Below are 16659 nucleotides of genomic sequence, written 5' to 3'. Positions count from 1 at the left end.
CTGGAATGTTGTGTTCAGTTTTGGTCTCCAAATCTGAGGAAGGACATTCTTGCTATTGAGGGAGTGCAGTGAAGGTTCACCAAACTGATTCCCGGGATGGCAGGACTGACATATGAGGAGAGACTGGATCGACTGGGCCTGTATTCACTGGAGTTTAGAAGAATGAGAGGGCATCTCATAGAAACATATAAAATTCTGATGGGACTGGACAGGTTAGATGCAGGAAGAATGTTCCCAATGATGGGGAAGTCCAGAACCAGGGGACACAGTCTAAGGGTAAGGGGTAAGCCATTTAGGACCGAGATGAGGAGAAACTTCTTCACTCAGAGAGTTGTGAACCTGTGAAATTCTCTACCACAGAAAGTTGTTGGGGCCAGTTCGTTAGATATATTCAAAAGGGAGTTAGATGTGGCCCTTACGGCTAAAGGGATCAAGGGGAATGGAGAGAAAGCAGGAAAGGGGTACTGAGGTGATGATCAGCCATGATCATATTGAATGGTGGTGCAGGCTCGAAGGGCCGAATGGCCTACTCCTGTACCTATTTTCTATGTTTCTAAAATGCCCCCCCCAAGGTGCTTTACTGGAGTGTTGCAAGACAACAAAATTGATACCGAGCCACATAAGGAGATATTAGGGCAGATGACCAAAAGCTTGGTCAAAGAGGTCGCTTTTAAGGAGCGTCTTAAAGGAGGAGAGAGAGGTAGAAAGGCGGAAAGGTTTAGGAAAGGAATTCCAGAGCTTGGGGCCCAGGCAGCTGAAGCCACAGCCATCGATGGTGGAGCGATGGAAATCGAGGGATGGTCAAGAGGGAAGAATTAGAGGAGTGCAGAGATCTGGGGGCGGGGGTGAATTTGTGGGGCTGGAGGAGATTACAGAGATAGAAGCATAGAAATTTACAGCGCAGAAGGAGGCCATTTCGGCCCATTGTGTCCGCGCCGGCCGACAAATAGCCGCACGGCCCTCGGTCAGCAGCCTTGAAGGTTACATATAAACCCATGAACAATGAACAATGGCGGAAAGATAAAGAGCACCCGGCCCAACCAGTCCACCCCACACAACTGCCACATTCCTTATACTAAAACCTTCTACACTCCACCCCAACCGGAGCCATGTGATCTGCTGGGAGAGGCAAAAACCAGATAAAAACCCAGGCCAATGGGGGAAAAGAAAAATCTGGGAAAATTCCTCTCCCTCCCATCCAGGCGATCGAAACGAGTCCAGGAGATCACCTTGGCCATATTTGAGATTCCCTGCAGTACTTACCATCATATCTGTACCAGCCAACAAGAGGTTATCCAGTAATCCCACTTACCAGCTCTCGGTCTAGGGAGGGACGAGGGCCACGGAAGGATTTGAACACAAGGATGAGAATTTTAAAGTCGAGGCGTTGCTTAACCGGTAGCCAATGTAGGTCAGCGAGCACAGGGGTGATGGGTGAGCGGGACTTGGTGATGGCCACTCATGGTAGATCAGAGGGAGCTCGGAACATGCAGTCATCATCATTGGCGGTCCCTCGAATGAGGATGACTTGCTTCCACACCAAAAGGAATGAGTTTGCAGATGTTTCAATGAAGGACCCGATATTCCAGTCCTGAACTCCAGGGATGGAAGATGCCTGTGCGTGGATTTTTTTAACGTGTGGTGACCGTTGCACATCAGCCACCACACGGGCTTGACAGAGCTAGGTCTTTATCTAGTGGCAAGGGTTAACCAGGACGACTGGAGACCTGCCCTGCTGCACGGACCTAGTTGGCATGCAGGTACAGCAGGCGGTTAAGAAAGCAAATGGCATGTTGGCCTTCATAGTGAGGGGATTTGAGTACAAGGGCAGGGAGGTGTTGCTACAATTGTACAGGGCCTTGGTGAGGCCACACCTGGAGTATTGTGTACAGTTTTGGTCTCCTAACCTGAGGAAGGACATTCTTGCTATTGAGGGAGTGCAGCGAAGGTTCACCAGACTGATTCCCGGGATGGCGGGACTGACCTATCAAGAAAGACTGGATCAACTGGGCTTGTATTCACTGGAGTTCAGAAGAATGAGAGGGGACCTCATAGAAACGTTTAAAATTCTGACGGGGTTAGACAGGTTAGATGCAGGAAGAATGTTCCCAATGTTGGGGAAGTCCAGAACCAGGGGACACAGTCTAAGGATAAGGGGGAAGCCATTTAGGACCGAGATGAGGAGGAATTTCTTCACCCAGAGAATGGTGAACCTGTGGAATTCTCTACCACAGAAAGTTGTTGAGGCCAATTCACTAAATATATTCAAAAAGGAGTTAGATGAAGTCCTTACTACGAGGGGAATCAAGGGGTATGGTGAGAAAGCAGGAATGGGGTACTGAAGTTGCATGTTCAGCCATGAACTCATTGAATGGCGGTGCAGGCTAGAAGGGCCGAATGGCCTACTCCTGCACCTATTTTCTATGTTTCTATGTTTCTATGTTTCATAGGAGAGAGATTAAAAAGCAGGACCTCAAAGGTAGTAATCTCCGGATTACTCCCGGTGCCATGAGCTAGTGAGTACAGAAATAGGAGGATAGAGCAGATGAATACGTGGCTGGAGAGATGGTGCAGGCGGGAGGGCTTTAGTTTCCTGAGGCATTGGGACCGCTTCTGGGAGAAGTGGGACCTGTACAAGCCGAACGGGTTGCACCTCAACAGAGCCGGGACCAATATCCTCTCGTGGGGGTTTGCTAGTGCTTTTGGGGAGAGTTTAAACTAGCTTGGCAGGGGGATGGGAACCTGAAAATAGATTCAGTAGGGTAAAGCTGGAATTAGAAAGCAAAAATAAAGAAAGTGAGTTTGAAGGAGAGAGGAAACAAGCAGGAAAAAAGGGTAAAAAAATAAATTTAAAGGCACTTTGTCTAAATGCACGTAGCATTTGCAACAAAATAGATGAGTTAACGGCACAAATAGATAAAATTGGGTATGATCTGATAGCCATTACAGAGACATGGTTGCAAGGTGACCAGGACTGGGAATGAAATATTATGGGGTGTTTGACAATCCGGATGGACAGACAGAAAGAAAAAGGAGGTGGGGTAGCTCTATTGATGAAGGATGGAATCACTGCAATGGCGAGAAACGATATTGGAACATGCAGTAAGCTGCTGTTAGAGGTCTGGATGTGCTCCTGGAGTGTGGTTAGTGCTTCAATCCCCAGCATTGAAGCACTGACCACACTTGATCAGCCGAGCTGGGCAGGCCACTTAGTTCGCATGCCAGACACGAGACACCCTAAGCAATTTTTAATTAAAAAAAAATTTTTTTTTTTATTCGTAGCCAATCTTTCCAATTCTTTGTCAAATCACAAACGCCAGAGGTCACCTTGCACACATCAAGGATCACTTTGCGCCAATGCTCTTAGCCAAAAGGCCGAGAGCCACTGCACCGTTCCTGGAAGTACTGCAATACCAGGTTCGTGCCATGGAGGTGGATGGGTCAGGCCCCCCACACACCTCCGTGGAGGTGGATGGGTCAATCCACCCCACCCACACACCCAAGACTCCCTAAGCAATTATCCTACGCGGAGCTCCTTCATGGCAACCGAGCCAAAGGTGGGCAGCGGAAGCGTTACAAGGACACCCTCAAAGCCTCCCTGGTGATGTGCGACATCACCACTGACACCTGGGAGTCCCTGGCCGAAGACCGCCCGAGGTGGAGAAAGTGCATCCGGGAGGGCGCTGAGCTCTTTGAGTCTCAACGCCGCCAGCGTGAAGCGGTCAAGCGCAGGCAGCGGAAGGAGCGTGCGGCAAAACAGTCCCACCCCCCGTCCCTTCCCCCGACAAATGTCTGTCCCACCTGTGACAGGGTCTGTGGCTCTCGCATTGGACTGTTCAGCCACCAAAGGACTCACTTTAGTAGTGGAAGCAAGTCTTCCTCGATTCCGAGGGACTGCCTATGATGATGATGATGATGGGGATGTGCTCCTGGAGCAGTGCACTCGGGTCAGCTGAGGTGACTGAGGAACAAGAGAGTGGAGTTTTGACAAAGAGCTGGCACAGACACGATGGGCCGAATGGCCTCCCTCTGTGCTGTAAGATTCTACAAAATTGTTTCCAAATGGAGAAATAATAAATAATTTTGGGGACAATGAGAAAGGCGCTTTGGTTAGTTTTATCCACTACACACCGAAAGCAATCGTCATCTTTGAGTCTCCAGACCATACCGGCGAGAAAGCCCACATTAACCTGTGGGCTGTCTGTCTGTTGCATAAATGTCATCATCATAGGCGGTCCCTCGAAGCGAGGATGACTTGCTTCCATGCCAAAAAGGGATGAGTTCACAGGTGTTTCAATGAAGGACCTAATATTCCAGATCCTGAACTACATCCTGAAGGGTGGAAAAAAAAAACATAGAAACATAGAAAATAGGTGCAGGAGTAGGCCATTCGGCCCTTCTAGCCTGCACCGCCATTCAATGAGTTCATGGCTGAACATGCAACTTCAGTACCCCATTATAGAAACATAGAAAATATGGAAGATGCCTGCGCGTGGATTTTTTTAACGTGGGGTGGCCGTTGCACACCAGCCACCACACGGGCTTGACAGAGCTAGGTCTTGGTCCAGTGGCAAGGGTTAACCAGGACGACTGGAGACCAGCTCTGCTGCACGCACCTAATGTGCGCACATATCGCACAGTGTGGGCTGGGCCCGTGCTGCCTCTGGGCCCTCGTCTCTTCTGGACCCCAGAATTTATGTCTGCATAAATGTACCGTATAAATGAAACAATAAAAGGACAGTTTAAAGAGATTATAGACCAAAAATGGGTCTGAATAGGGAGCAGGTTACCACACAAAGAGAGCAGATGATGGGATTAGCATTGTAATTAGTAATGGGATGAGGTGTAAATGACTTTGATTCAGAGACCGTCTAGTCCCAGCAACAGAAACGATTTCAGGTTTAACCAGTTAGATGGGCTCCAGGGGAGGAGTGAAAATATTCAGCACCGTATTTTAAAGTGACACTTAGCAAAAGTCATCATGTGCATTTGAGAGATCTGTTAAGCATCGTCATCATCATATGCAATCCCTCGAAATTGACGAAGACTCGCTTCCACTTGAGTGACTGTACCCTAACCCTAACCCTAAATGAGTCCAATACGGGAATTATAGTCTCTGTCACAGGTGGGACAGACAGTGGTTGAGGGAAAGGGTGGGTGGGACTGGTTTGCCGCACGCTCCTTCCGCTGCCTGCGCTTGCTTTCTGCATGCTCTCGGCGACGAGACTCGAGGTGCTCAGCGCTCTCCCGGATGCTCTTCCTCCACTTAGGGCCGACTGGTCTTTGGCCCAGGGACTCCCAGGTGTCGGTGGGGATGTTGCACTTTATCAGGGAGGCTTTGAGGGTATCCTTGTAATGTTTCCTCTGCCCACCTGGGGCTCGCTTGCCATGTAGGAGGAGTTCCGAGTAGAGCGCTTGCTTAGGGAGTCTCGTGTCGGGCATGCGAACAATGTGGCCCTCCTAACGGAGCTGGTCAAGTGTAGTCAGTGCTTCGATGCTGGGGATGTTGGCTTGATCGAGGACACCGACGTTGGTGCGTCTGTGCTCCCAGGGGTCAGGCTGAGCAGCGAATCAGGGAGGTGAGCTGCTGAGCCAAAGGATGCCCCACAGTTCCACAATGGCTCACCGGCTGTGTCGGCCTTTCCATGGTGGCTGTAACCATGCGATGGAGGTGCTGATTGGAGCTGGGTTGTGGGTCCGCAGCACAGTCCATTGTCCACCGCTTCAGGGCAGACACCTCTACCAGGCTCCAGCACTGCTTCTGTGAGTAGGTCGGAGACCATGGCAGAAGAATACCTCTCTCTCCAGTTAGGAACCTCCCTGAATCATTCAGAACATTGCTGCTTGATGCAACTACCAAGTGACACAGCAGGGACAACAAGTTATCATAACAAAGTTAACAAGAGTGCATCTCTCTCCCCATTAACAGTGTCACGGCTTCTCCAACAAGTGTTGACTTCACAAAATAGAACAAGAAGACACAAACATCCTACAGAGTGATGTACTACGTCATCATAGGCAGTCTCTCGAATCGAGGAAGACTTGCTTCCACTCCTACAGTGAGTCCTTTGGTGGCTGAACAGTCCAATGCGATAGCCACAGACCCTGTCACAGGTGGGACAGACATTCGTCGGGGGAAGGGGAGGGGTGGGATGGATTTGCCGCGCGCTCCTTCCGCTGCCCGTGCCTGACCTCTTTGCGCTCGCGGCGTTGAGATTCGAAGAGCTCAACGCCCTCCCCGATGCACTTTCTCCACCTAGGGCGGTCTTCGGCCAGGGACTCCCAGGTGTCGGTGGTGATGTCGCACTTTACCAGGGAGGCTTTGAGGGTGTCCTTGTAACGTTTCCGCTGCCCATCTTTGGCTCGTTTGCCGTGAAGGAGCTCCGCATAGAGCAATTGCTTCGGGAGTCTCGTGTCTGGCATGTGAACTATGTGGCCAGTCCAACAAAGCTGATCGAGTATGGTCAGTGCTTCAATATTGGGGATGTTGGCCTGGACGAGGACACTGATGTTGGTGCGTCTGTCCTCCCAGGAGATTTGCAGGATCTTGCGGAGACATCGTTGGTGATATATCTCCAGCGACTTGAGGTGCCTTCTATACATCGTCCATGCCTCAGATCCATATAAGGGGGTGGGTATTACTACAGCCCTGCAGACCATGAGCTTGGTGGTAGATTTGAGGGCCCGGTCTTCGAACACTCTTTTCCTCAGACAGCCAAAGGCTGCACTGGTGCACTGGAGGCGATGTTGAATCTCCTCAACAATGTCTGCCTTTGTTGATAAAAGGCTCCCGAGGTATGGGAAATGGTCCACATTGTCCAGGGCCGGGCCGTGAATCTTGATGACTGGAGGGCAGTGTTGTGCGGCGAGGACAGGCTGGTGGAGGACCTTTGTCTTACAGGTGTTAAGCCTAAGGCCCATGCTTTCATATGCCTCGGTGAATACATTGACTATATCCTGGAGTTCAGCTTCAGAATGTGCGCAGACGCAGGCGTTGTCCGCGTACTGTAGTTCGACGACAGAGGTTGGGGTGATCTTGGACCTGGCCTGGAGGCGGCGTAGGTTAAATAGCTTCCCACTGGTTCTGTAGTTTAGTTGCACTCCAGCGGGGAGCTTGTTGACTGAAGTGGAGCATGGCAACGAGGAAGATTGAGAAGAGGGTTGGAGCGATGACGCAGCCCTGTTTGACCCCGGTCCGGACATGGATTGGGTCTGTAATGGATCCGTTGGTAAGGATCACGGCCTGCATGTCGTCGTGGAGCAGGCGAAGGATGTTGACAAACTTTTGGGGGCATCCAAAACAGAGGAGGGCGCTCCATAAGCCCTCACGGTTGACAGTGTCAAAGGCCTTTGTAAGATCGAAAAAGGCCATGTACTACACAGTGACTGACACACAGAGAATGATGTCCCCGGTACTTAACAGTCACTTACACACTCACAGGTGCCGGTGGGGATGTCGCACTTTATCTGGGAGGCTTTGAGGGTGTCCTTGAAATGTTTCCGCTGCCCACCTGGGGCTCGCTTGCCGTGTAGGAGTTTCAAGTAGAGTGCTTGCTTTGGGGGTCTCGTGTCAGGCATGCAGACGACGTGGCCCGCCCAACGGAGCTGGTCATTATCATCATAGGAGTGTGTTGGAATACTCTTCACTTGCCTGGATGAGTGCAGCTCCAACAACACTCGAGAAGCTCGACACCATCCAGAACAAAGCAGACGGCTTGATTGGCACCCTATCCACCACCTTAAACGTTCACTCCTTCCATCACTGGCGTACTGTGGCTGCAGTGTGTACTATCTACATCATCATCATCATCATAGGCAGTCCCTCGACATCGAGGAAGACTTGCTTCCACTCTTAAAATGAGTCCTTAGGTGGCTGAACAGTCCAATATGAGAGCCACAGTCCCTGTTACAGGTGGGATAGATGGTCGCTGAGGGTAAGGGAGAGACGGATTTGCCGCACGCTTTTTCCACTTGATTTCTGCAAGCTCTCGGCGATGAGACTCGAGGTGCTCAGCACCCTCCTGGATGCACTTCCTCCACTTTGGCCCATGCTTTCGTACGCCTCAGTAAACATGCCGACTATGTCCTGGAGTTCAGACTCTGTATGTACGCAGTCACAGGCTTCATCCGCACACTGTAGCTCAACGACAGAGGTTGGGGTGGTCTTGGACCTGGCCTCGATACTGCGAAGGTTGAACAGGTTCCCACTGGTTCTGTAGTTTAGTTCCACTCCCAGCGGGGAGCTTGTTGACTGTGAGGTGGAGCATGGCAGCGAGGAAGATTGAGAAGAGGGTTGGGGTGATGACGCAGCCCTGTTTGACCCTGGTCCGGACGTGGATTGGGTCTGTAATGGATCCGTTGGTAACATTCACGGCCTGCATGTGTCGTCGTGGAGCAGGCAGAGGATGTTGACGAACTTTTGGGAGTATCCGAAACGGAGGAGGACACTCCATAGACCCTCGCGATTGACAGTGTCAAAGGCCTTTGTAAGGTTGAAAAAGACAATGTATAAAGGCTGGCGCTGCTCCCTGCATTTTTTCTGCAGCTGTCGGGCTGCAAAAATCATTACGTTGTGCCCCGTAGGGGACGAAATCCACACTGTGACTCCGGGAGGAGCTCCTTGGCCACAGGAAGAAGATGATTGAGGAGGACTCTAGCGACAACTTTCTCAGTGGCTGATAGCAGGGAGATTCATCTGGAGTTGCCGCAGTCGGACTTGTCCCCTTTTTAAAAAATGGCTTCAACGCTAAACATCTGTAATGCCAAGGTCCTCCACCAGCCTGTCCTCACCTCACAGCACTGCCCGCCCAGTCATCACGACGCGGCCCTGGACAACGTGGACCATTTCCCACACCTCGGGAGCCTCTGATCAACAAGAGCAGACATTGGCGGCGAGATTCAACACCGCCTCCAGTGCGCCAGTGCAGCCTTCGGCCGCCTGAGGAAAAGAGTGTTCGAAGACAGGCCCTCAAAATCTACCACCAAGCTCATGGTCTACAGGGCTGCAGTAATACCCGCCCTCCTGTATGGCTTAGAGACATGGACCATGTACAGTAGACACCTCAAGTCGCTGGAGAAATACCACCAACGATGTCTCCGCAAGATTCTACAAATTCCCTGGGAGGACTGACGCACCAACATTAGCGTCCTCGACCAGGCTAACATCCCCAGCACTATTTACAAGATGCACTGCAGCAACTAGCCAAGGCTTCTTCGGCAGCATCTCCCAAACCCACTCTACTCCCTAAAAGGACAAGAGCAGGAGGCTCATGGGAGCACCATTACCACCAAGTTCCTCTCCAAGTCACACACTATCCTGACTTGGAAGTATATCACCGTTCTTTTATCATCGTTGGGTCAAAATTCTGGAGCTGCCTCCCTAACAGCACTGTGGGAGCACCTTCACCACACGGACTGCAGCGGTTCAAGAAGGTGGCTCACCACCACCTTCTCGAGGGGCAACTAAGGATGGGCAATAAATGCCGGCCTTGCCGGCGATGCCCACATCCCATGAATGAATTTTTTAAAAATACTCTAACATCACAAAAATACATGAATCTCACTTTTAAAATTTCTAATTGATTCCCAGCCTCAACAGGTTTTGAGGGAGAGAGTTCCAGATTCCAACTCCCCCTTTGTGTGAAGAAGTGCTTCCTGGATCGACAAGGCTTATATTCACTGGAATTTAGAAGAATGAGAGGGGATCTCATCGAAACATATAAAATACTGACGGGTCTGGACAGGTTCGATGCAGGAAGAATGTTCCCGATGTTGGGGAAGTCCAGAACCAGGGGACACAGTCTAAGGATAAGGGGTAAGCCATTCAAAACTGAGATGAGGAGAAACTTCTTCACTCAGAGAATTGTGAACCTGTGGAATTCCCTAGCACAGAGAGTTGTTGAGGCCAGTTCGTTAGATATATTCAAAAGGGAGTTAGATACGGCTCTTACGGCTAAAGGGATCAAGGGGTATGGCGAGAAAGCAGGAAAGGGGTACTGAGATGAATAATCAGCCATGATCTTATTGAATGGTGGTGCAGGCTCGAAGGGCCGAATGGCCTACTCCTGCACCTATTTTCTATGTTTCTATGTTTCTAAGCCATTTAGGACTGAGATGAGGAGAAACTTTTTCACTCAGAGAATTGTGAACCTGTGGAATTCTTTACCGCAGAAAGTTGTTGAGGCCAGTTCGTTAGATATATTCAAAAGGGAGTTAGATGTGGCCCTTACGGCTAAAGGGATCAAGGGGTCTGGAGAGAAAGCAGGAATGGGGTACTGAAGTTGCATGATCAGCCATGTTCATATTGAATGGTGGTGCAGGCTTGAAGGTCTGAATGGCCTACTCCTGCACCTATTTTCCATGTTTCTATGTTTCTATCACCCCTGAACAGCCTAGCTCTAATTTTAAGGTTCTGCTCCCTTGTTCTGGACTCCCCTCCACTAGAGGAAATCATTTCCCTCTATTTGCCCTATCAACTGCTTCAATCATCTTAAATACTTCAATTAGGTCACACTTTAATCCTCTCTAATCCAGGGAATACAAGGCCAGTCTGTGCAACCTCATAATTTCACCGTTTCAGTTGGGGATTAGATATTGGGCTATTCGACCCTTTATTGGGATTGAATTGCTTGTAGTTGGGCTGTTCTTCTGCCGGCTGAGTGTGACACCCTGCCCCTGGCCCCGAGGAGCCAAAGCTGAGATCTCCATAGCAAAGGCAGCGATTAACGCCTGATTCACACACCCTCTTCCATCTCAGTGTCTGCGAGGATTGTTCCAATAAAGCCCGCCAGCACACGAGGCTCCGGGATGCTGGTCAGCTGAGCAGATGCACTCCAGCCCTTTTTCTCTCCAGCGCCTTAAGGTCCCGGCATGGACCAGCTTTATCTGAATTTCCATCTGCAAACCGAACCCCCTCCGCAGATGGACGTTTGCTGTTTCCTGCAAGATGGGGACGATCCCAGGAACGGGTTCCCTTCCTACCAACCTCACGTCGCCCAGAGGGAGCTGGAGGAGCACATGGAGAGCCCGGCTTGGAAAGCAGGTATGGGACAGCTGTCCTTGGGCCGTGTTGTGTGAGACCGGGTTAATCCCGGGACAGTGGTCTGGATGGAGTGCAGGTAACTAAATCTGATCCAGGTGCTGTGATAGTCGAGACAACAGAAAGTTCCGCCGTGTTGGTCTCCTGTGTACACCGTAACTTGCTCTTTGATTTTATTTTCTGCCAAAGTGCATTAATTTTGGGGGGAGAGAGATTTAAATGGAGACAAGTTGCAAATTACAGCTCTACGGGGTATTGGTGAGGCCACACCTGGAATACCGCGTACAGTTTTGGTTTCCATATTTAAGAAAGGATACAGTGGTGGGGGAGACTAGAACGAGAGGGCATGATCTTCGAATAAAGGGCTGCCCATTTAGAGCCTGAGATGAGGAGAAATTTCTTCTGAAGGTTGTGAATCTGTGCAATTTGCTGCCTCAGAGCTGTGGAAGCCGGGAAGTTAAATAAATTTAAGATAGAAATAGACAGTTTCTTAAACAATAAGGGGTTATGGGGAGCAGGCAGGGAAGTGGAGCTGAGTCAATGATCAGATCAGCCATGATCTTATTGAATGGCGGAGCAGGCTCGAGGGGTCGTATGGCCTACTCCTCCTGTTTCTTATGTTCTTTTATACTTGCTTTTGGAGGCAGTTCAGAGAAGATATTCACTAGGTTGATTCCGGAGATGAGGGGTTGACTTATGAGGAAAGGTTGGAATTCAGAAGAATGAGAGGTGATCTTATCAAAATGTATAAGATTATGAGGGGGCTCGACAAGGTGGATGCAGAGAGGTGGGGGAGATTAGAACTAGGGGGCATAGTCTCAGAATAAGGGTCTGCCCATTTAAAACTGAGATGAGGAGGAATTTCTTTGAGGGTTGTGAATCTGTGGAAGTCACTGCTTCAGAGCTGTGGAAGCTGGGTCATTGAATAAATTTAAGACAAAGATAGACAGTTTCTTAACCAAGAGGGGTTATGGGGAGCGGGCAGGGAAGTAGACCTGAGTCCATGATCGGATCAGCCATGATCGTATTAAATAGCGGAGGGATATGATCGGGGCCCAGGGGAGACGTGAGTTCGGAGTCGGGGGCCCAGGGGCAAGCCCACACCGATATGTGTGCGCACTAGATCCGTGCAGCAGAGCAGGTCTCCAGTCGTCTTGGGTAACCCTTGCCACTGGACCAAGACCTCGCTCTGTCAAGCCCGTGTGGTGGCTGGTGTGCAACGGCCACCACACATTAAAAAAATCCACACACAGGTATCTTCCACCCTTCAGGATGTAGTTTGGGTTCTTCATTTGAAATACCTGTGAACTCATCCTTTTTTTTTGGCGTGGAAGCAAGTCATCCTCGTTTTGAGGGACTGCCTATGATGATGATGACACAGTAACCTATCCCAGACACATCATTTCATAACCACAGCTTCAGTCTGCATCTTGCTGCCGACCATTCCTATATTGAAAGTGACCCCAGATTTATAAAAATAACTTGCATTTTAAGGTTCACCGGGCATCCCAATGGCTTCACAATAACCAGCTACATTTTTGATGTGTAGTCACTGTTGGAGCATAAGAAATAGGAGCAGGAGTAGGCCATTCGGCCCCTCGAGCCTGCTTTGCCATTAATAAGATCATGGCTGATCTTCAACCTCAACTCCACTTTCCTGCACTATCCCCACATCCCTTGATTCCCTTAGAGTCCAAAAATCTATCTCTCAGCCTTGAATATATCCAACCACTGAACACCCATTGCCCTCTGGGATAGAGAATTCCAAAGATTCACAACCCTCTGAGTGAAGACATTTATCCTCATCTCAATCCTAAATGGCTGACTCCCAGGCCCTTGGAAACAGCTTCTCCGCATCTACCCTGTCAATCCCCCTCGGAATCTTGTATGTTTCAATCAGATCACCTCTCATTCTTTAAATTCTAGGGGATATAGGCCTAGTCTACTCAATCTCTCATAGGACTCCCCCTGCCCTGCACCCCCCCCCCGCCCTGCACCCCCCCCCCCCGCCCTGCACCCCCCCCCCCCATCTTGCATCCCAAAAATCAGTCTAGTGAACCTTTGTTGCACTCCCGCTAAGGCAACTCTTGATTATCCGTACACTGATCTAACGGAGAACGTGCTGTAACGGTGTTTTTAAAAACTGTCGCACACGTGAATATCTCGATCACCAAGTGTCAATCACACACAAATTGACTCAAGTCTGCACTCTTTTTCTCACCTCGCAACTGACACAGGCATTAAGTAACTGTCACACATGTGAAAATCTACATCACTTCAACTAGCAAGCACACATAAATTGAAGCAGATGAATCCATTGTCGTGTATTTTATTACGTTCACGCTATGACAACACGAACTAAGTCTTTGTGGTTGGTTCTATCACCGTCAAATTTTAGCTCTGAGACGTGCACTCGCCCTAGCGGCAAAATCATTTACACATGCAGCTACAGTAAGCAATTAGGAAAATGAATAGTATGTTAGCCTTTATGAAAAAGGGATTGAAGTAAGTAAGTCTTACTGCAATTATACAGGGCCTTGGTGAGACCATACCTGGAGTACTGTGTAGTCCAATCCCCGAGGGACCCAGATAATTGAGAGTTGCCTGTATATCCTTCCTTGGGTAGAGACCAAAACTGTACACAGTACTCCAGGTTTGGTCTCACCAAGGCCCTGTATAATTGCAGTAAGATTTACTTACTCCAATCCCTTTTTCATAAAGGCTAACCTACTATTCATTTTCCTAATTGCTTATTATACCTACGTGTTAAAGTTCAGTGATTCGTATACAAGGACTCCCAGGTCCCTCTGAACACCAACATTTCTTAATCAATCACCATTTAAAAATATTCTGCTTTTCTTTAACAAAAGTGGATAACTTCACATTTCTCCTCCTTGTTTTCCGTCTGCCATGTTTTGGCCACTCACTTAACCTGTCTATATCTCTTAGCGTCCTCCTCACAGCTTATTTTCCCACCTAGTTTTGTATCGTCAGTGAACTTGGTTGCATTACACTCTGTCCCTTCATTAATATAGATTGTAAATAAAAACACAAAATGCTGGAAATACTCAGCAGGTCAGAGAACGAGAGAACGAACACATTTCAGGTCAATGACCGTTTGTCAGAATAGATTGTAATAGTATGCAGGTACAGCAAGTGATCAGGAAGGCCAATGGTATCTTGGCCTTTATTGCAAAGGAGATGGAGTATAAAAGCAGGGACGTCTTACTACAGCTATATAAGGTATTGGTGAGGCCACACCTGGAGTACTCTGTGCAGGTTTGGTTTCCATATTTACAAAAGGATATACTTGCTTTGGAGGCAGTTCAGAGAAGGTTCATAAGGTTGATTCCGGGGATGAGGGAGTTGACTTATGAGGAAAGGTTGAGTAGGTTGGGCATCTACTCATTGGAATTCAGAAGAATGAGAGGTGATCTTACCGAAATGTATAAGATTATGAGTGGGCTTGACCAGGTGGATGCAGAGAGGATGTTTCCACTAATGGGGGAAACTAGAACTAGAGGGCATGATCTTAGAATAAGGGGCCGCCTATTTAAAATAGAGATGAGGAGAAATTTCTTCAGATTTACAACCTTCAGGAATTCGCTGCCTCAGAGAGCTGTGGAAGCTGGGACATTGTCTATTTCTGTCTTAAATGTATTCAGTTTCTTGAGCGATTTAAGGGGTTATGGGGAGTGGGCGGGGAAGTGGAGCTGAGTCCATGATCAGATCAGTCATGATCTTATTGAATGGCGGAGCAGGTTCGAGGGGACGTATGGCCTACTCCTTGTTCCTATTTCTTCTGTTCTTATGTAAATAGCTGAGGCCCAAGCAGTGATCCTTGCGGTATCCAACCAGTAGCAGCCTGCCGACCTGAAATGACCTGTTAATTCGAACTCTGTTTTCTGTCCGTTAACCTATCCTTAATCCATGTTCATATATTACTCCCAATCCAGTGAGCCCTAATTTTGCTTAATAACCTCTTGTGTGGCAGTTTATTGAAAACCCAAACACTCTACATTGCTGTAATGTAGGAAACAGCAGTCAAATTTGTGAATGGCAAGTTTCCTCAAATAGAAATGTGATAATGACCAGATGATCTATTTTTAGTGTTGTTAGCTGAGGGATAAATATTGGCGCCAAGACACCGGGGAGAACTCCCCTGCTCTTCAGTACAGTGCTAGTGGTGTAGGATCTTTTACGTCCACCTGAGAGGGCAGACTGGGCCTTGGTTTACATAAGAACATAAGAAATAGGAGTAGGCCATACGGCCCCTCGAGCCTGCTCCGCCATTCAATAAGATCATGGCTGATCTGATCATGGACTCGGCTCCACTTCCCTGCCCGCTCCCCATAACCCCTTATTCCGTTATTGTTTAAGAACCTGTCTGTTTCTGTCTTAAATTTATTCACTCTCCCAGCTTCCACAGCACTCTGAGGCAGTGAATTCCACAGATTCACAATCCTCTGAGAAGAGATTTCTCCATCTCAGTTCTAAATGGGATGCCCCTTATTCTAAGATCATGCCCTCTAATTCTAGTCTCCCCCACCAGTGGAAACATCCTCTCTGCATTCATCCTGTTAAGCCCCCTCATAATCTTGTACGTTTCCATAAGATCACCTCTCTTTCATCTGAATTCTAATGAGTAGAGGCCCAACCTACTTAACCTTTCCTCATAAGTCAACCTTCTCTGAACTGCCTCTACAGTAAGTATATCCTTTCGTAAATATGGAAACCAAAACTGCACGCAGTATTCCAGGTGTGGCCTCACCAATACCTTTTTTTATATAGCTGTAATAAGACTTCCCTGCTTTTATACTCCATCCAAGATACCATTGGCCTTCCTGATCACTTGCTGTGCCTGCATACTATCTTTTGTGTTTCATGCACAAGTACCCCCAGGTCCCGCTGTACTGCAACACTTTTGCAATCTTTCTCCATTTAAATATTAACTTGCTCTGGTTTTTTTTCTGCCAAAGTGCATGACCTCACACTTTCCAACCTTATACTCCATCTGCCAAATTCATGCCCACTCACTTAGCCTGTCTATGTCCTTTTGCAGCCTCTTTATGTCCTCCTCACACATTGTCTCATCTGAAAGACTGCCCCTCCATCAGTGCCACGCTCACTTGGGACTACATCTGGGAGTGTCAGGCTGGATTACGGGCCCCGGTTAGACAGGTGATGGGACTTGGAGGGAGCGTGAACAGAGAGACCTGGGAATGTATGTACACAAATCTTTGAAGGTGAGAGGACAAGTTGATAAAGCTGTCTTTTTTTTTTTAAAAAGGCAGATGGGATCCTTGGGTTTATTAAGAGGCATAAAGTATAAAAGCAAGGAAGTTGTGCTAAACCTATTAAAAATGACTGATTAGACCTTGGCTAGAGTAGTGTGTCCAATTCTGGGCACCACATTTTAGGAAGGCTGTCAAGGCCTTTGAAAAGATGCAGAAAAGATTTACGAGAGTGACACCAGAGATGAGGGACTTCAGTTGCATGGAGAGACTGGAGTATAGGAGCAGGGAGGTCTTACTGCAGTTGTACAGGGCCTTGGTGAGGCCACACCTTGAATATTGTGTTAGTTTTGGTCTCCTAATCTGAGGAAGGACATTCTTGCTATT

This window comes from Pristiophorus japonicus, chromosome 20 (genome assembly GCF_044704955.1).
Source record: "Pristiophorus japonicus isolate sPriJap1 chromosome 20, sPriJap1.hap1, whole genome shotgun sequence".
Taxonomy (NCBI): Eukaryota; Metazoa; Chordata; class Chondrichthyes; family Pristiophoridae; genus Pristiophorus; species Pristiophorus japonicus.
This window is presented reverse-complemented; position numbering follows the sequence as displayed.